This window comes from Castanea sativa, chromosome 12, assembly GCF_040712315.1.
Source record: "Castanea sativa cultivar Marrone di Chiusa Pesio chromosome 12, ASM4071231v1".
Lineage (NCBI taxonomy): Eukaryota > Viridiplantae > Streptophyta > Magnoliopsida > Fagales > Fagaceae > Castanea > Castanea sativa.
This window is the reverse complement of record NC_134024.1, coordinates 2,452,397-2,456,918: the sequence shown is the minus strand read 5'-3', so window position 1 is coordinate 2,456,918 and position 4,522 is coordinate 2,452,397. Positions and strand designations below refer to the sequence as shown.

Here is a 4,522-nt window from a genome sequence, read left to right as displayed (position 1 = left end):
TTAGATTTCTAGTACATTAGTTCCTAAGTACTTAGAACCTAACAGTTAATACTTAATACAATCATGTGTTTCAATTAAATTAAGAACCTAATATACTACACCTAAATTTGCTCATATTTTAATTATCTTATTTAATTTCTTCCTTATTTTTAGGGTCCTCTTAAAGGGTACCCTTAAGATAATTGTTAACAAACCATTTTAGGAAAATTTTGACACCATTTTCATAGAAAATATAAAAAACTATCAAAAAAATTAATTGTATTTTTTTACATAATAAATTGTTTAAGATAGTTTATAAACCAATGCCCTGAAAGCATCCTTTAACATTTCATTTTTTTATGGGAATTAATTTCATTATTTTCATTTATTATGTATAAATTATTGTAAACAAGAAAATTTGAAAAAGGAGGTTATAATGAATGATTAAGGTGATGTGAGTGAGCTCCAAAGTTTTATTTTTTAAGAGAAAGAAAAAGGAGGGGGAAGAAGAAGAAGAAGAAATACATCTTAAAATATTATATCATGGTTAATATAATAAAATTTTGAAAAAGAAGGTTATGAATGATTAAGGTGATGTAAGTGGGCTCCAAAGTTTTATTTTTTTAAAAGAAAGAAAAAGGAGGGGAAAATGAAGAAGAAGAAGAAATACATCTCAAAATATTATATCATGTTTAATATAATAAAGATGAGTTTTATAAGCTTGTTTACACCATGTAATGTAAGTGTTACAAAAAGTACCCCATATTTTCACTATGTAACATTTTATAAATATAATAAATTTTTGTAGGAAGAAACTTTGGTAATAATTTTTTTTGTTAGAGTAAGATTAACTTTTTAATGATGTATACTTTTTTTTATTAGTTGAGATAAGATGTTTTTTTTTTCTTGAAGAATGTAAAATAAATCAAATATAGGCTTCACTTAAATTAATTGGTCTTTTTTTTATTAGTTAAAAAAGAGCTATCATAAAATGGAAGTTCTAGGTTCAAATCATATCATATTTAAGAAAAAAGAAAAGAAAAAACGATATAGAAGAAAAGGGTAAATAGAACTTTTCACATGGGCTAAGAGAGTAAAAGAATAAAAAATATGTGAGGGCATCCATATGATATAACCACAACATGTAGGACATATCTTTTCACATTTTATCATTTTGGTGTAAGATGAGAAATGACTTTAAAAAGTACCAATGTTTCTTTTCCTCTTTTTCCTTTTCTTTCCACTAACGACTTGTCGGCTGTCGCACATATTTTCGGATATTTTCCTCCACTAAACGACTTGTAGGCTTGTAGCACATACTTTCTGAACAAAATAATACCGTGATTTTAGTGGCTTGCAGCACAGGATCTTTTGGATACCATTCCTTCATTGCTCCAGTTCGGAGATCAAATGTGCTATCAGTTGTTGGACAAACTATACAGCCATCCTTTCAATAAAAGGAAAAAGGAAAACACAATCAGCCTTTTTTTTTTAACTCATATGTATTATATATATATATATATATATATATATATATATATATTTTTTTTTTTTTATAATTTACAGAATTAGAAACTTATTGGACTCATTAATTACGTGCTTGATCATCATAGTCCGTTTACTAATCATAACATACGGAGAATCACCGTAAGAAAAAAAAAAAAAAAAAAAAAGCTTCGTTGATCATGTATTCCACTATTCCCACCGACAAAAATATGGTCAAATGGATAAAGTTTATTATTATTATTATTATTACGCCAACTTATTTTTTTCTCAGTGACCAATTTGTGGACGTTGGCAGCTACCAAATCGACTAGAGTTTCAACCTTTCATTTATTGCGATAAAAGAAAATTAATTTTTTTTTTAAGAGAAAAAAAGGAAAAATGATTTGAGGTCAACTTTCTGTTTCCTAAAATAAAACATATATTATATAGGGTAGGACTTATATCCAGTGGTTAGTTCTATTCAGGGCCGGCCCAAGATAATTTGAGGTCTAAGGTGAAAATTATAAAGGGACCTTTTATATCTAAATATCACTTAAATAATACAGTTTTTTAGTTTATTTTTTATTATATTTTTTTATTTAAAATTTATTATTAATTCATACTTATTAATATAGATAATTCACCCAAAGTGAGCTAATGATACTTACTATATAAGGTTTACAAACTAGCATATCACCAATTTTTAAAAAATATATATTTATTCAAACATTTATTTATTATACTATCTAAGTGACACCAATCATATTAGGGTCACATCAATTTGTAAGATTTTTGTGGTAAAATTTGTATTATTTTTAGCATTTTTCATTCACTTAATGGAGACTAGGTTGCATTTCTATTAATTCTTTTTTTTTTTTTGTGGAGAAAATGTTAAACTTACTATAAATTTTATTGCAGAAAGCTTACAAATTGATGTGGTAATAAGGTGACACTTCAACAAAAGAATAAATGAGTATTGAATTATTTCATGTGATTGGTGAATGTCAATTGTGGGAGTAGAATGGTCAAAAATACGCATTTAGGCCTTGGGCCTGACTTGGTGGTGTGAGCTTGTTTGAGCAGAGCCTTTGAGGCCCACAAGCTAACTTTTACCAAAAAGGTTGTTGGGGTTGTCCGAGGAGGGGCATCTCCTCGGCTTAGTCAAGTGAGGCTCCTAGGACACATCATGGTGTTTGGAGAAGGAATCCTAGAAGGTCTGTTGGGTAAAGATATGTTTCACAGTTATGAAAATGAGGAGCGTAAAAGAAATATTAAGGGAAAATGCTATTACCAACGCATTAAAGACCCTGCACCTATCTCTTTGGCCGCATTAATGGGAGAAATGACATTTGAACAGTACCAGCTAGCCTTACAGCTGTTATTTGATGACCTCCAGAGGGCGGTGGAGAATAAAAAAGATCTGAATTATTGATTTGTGTTACATGTGGACAGTGAAGGGAAGATGAAGAGTGATATAAAAGGAAAAAGAGAAAGAAAAAGAAAGGAGGGCTTCTTCTTCTTCTTCTTCTTCAATTGTAACTTGTTATTAAAAGAAAGAAAGACAATACAAATTATCCTCGACTTATGTCCGAGGAGAATTTCTGTTATTTTTATCCATTGTTTGTCTAGATAACGGCAATCTAGCCCACCTATCTGTTGTCCAATATCCATAAAACTTAGGTTTCAAGCCCACGCTCTACAAATTTCATTGTATAAGGCTCTTTGGGCCTGAGCCTATCACTCGTTTGGATCCGGGTACAAATTGTGCACTTACATCAATTTATAGGATTTTATAATAAAACTTGTAACATACTAGCATTACTCTAATATCTTAGGCATTTGAAAAAAAAATGTACACTTAACTCATATTTTTTTAATTGAAAAAAAAAAAAAAACACTTACTGCCCCCATATTTGGAGGCCTTTCCATGTTAGGGGGCCTTAGGCCATGGCCTAAATGGCCTAGGCTTAGGGCCGGCCCTAGTTCTATTGGATATGTTGAAATTTTAGACATGTATCCGTATCCTAGTGTACCCTATTATATATAGCAGCATGCATGATGCACGGGTCCTACATTTTATACTCTAACAAAATAACAATACAATGCTTTAGGTAAGTGTATGAAAATCTCCAATTAACACCTAATTGTTTGAATTAATTGGTCTTGAATTTAATAACACTATGTTTCTCAAAAAAAAATTAATAACACTATTTGTGTTTTATTAGTTAATACTTAATACAATCATGTGTTTGAATTTAATTAATTAAGAACTTAATATACTACACCTAAATTTTGCTTATATTTTAATTATCTTATTTAATTTCTTTCTTATTTTTAGAATCCTATTTAAATGTGCCCTTAAAATAATTGTTAAGAAACTATTTAAAGAAAATTTTGACATTACTTTCATAGAAAATATAGAAAGTTATCAAAACAATTGATTTTTTTTCCACATAAAAAGTTGTTTAAAATAGTTTATAAACCAATGGCATCCTTTAACATTTCACTTCTTTATGGGAGTTAATTACCTTATTTTCATTTATTATATATAAATTATTGTAATTAATAAACCCTCTTCTACCTTAAACTCACTTCCTTGCCATGAAGTGGTCCCATAATTATTGTCTCCCCCATTTTCCCAAAACCCAGTCTCCAAACCATGACCACCACCACTAAGACCATGACCATGATCAAACTCCTTCCTTTCATTACTTTCCAGCAACCTGACTGTGATCAACTGGGCATCAATAGCCATGCCAGCATCCGATGCTGCCTTTTGCACTGACCTTGGAGACAAGTCAATCCTCAAACTACAAGAAGGTAACATTGATGGAAAGTTAAGCTTTTCCAAAGTTGATGGCTTGTGAAGACAATAAAAAAGCTACATCACGAGCCATAGCTGCAGCCTCTGGTGTTGAGTAAGAACCAAGCCAAAGCCTCTCTTGAGTGCCTGGGACTCGAATTTCAGACACACCCACTCGCCCCATTTCCTTTGACGAACCCCCTTGTATTTCTTCTGAGATGTGCATGCACCATTCTCTTCTGAGTTACAACTCAT

The 4,522-nt window shown here is 30.6% G+C and overlaps 1 pseudogene; it reads right to left on the bottom strand.

The window, feature by feature from the left end:
• Positions 1–4,006: 4,006 nt before the first annotated feature.
• LOC142618821 (ethylene-responsive transcription factor ERF020-like) lies at positions 4,007–4,522 on the bottom strand (annotated as a pseudogene).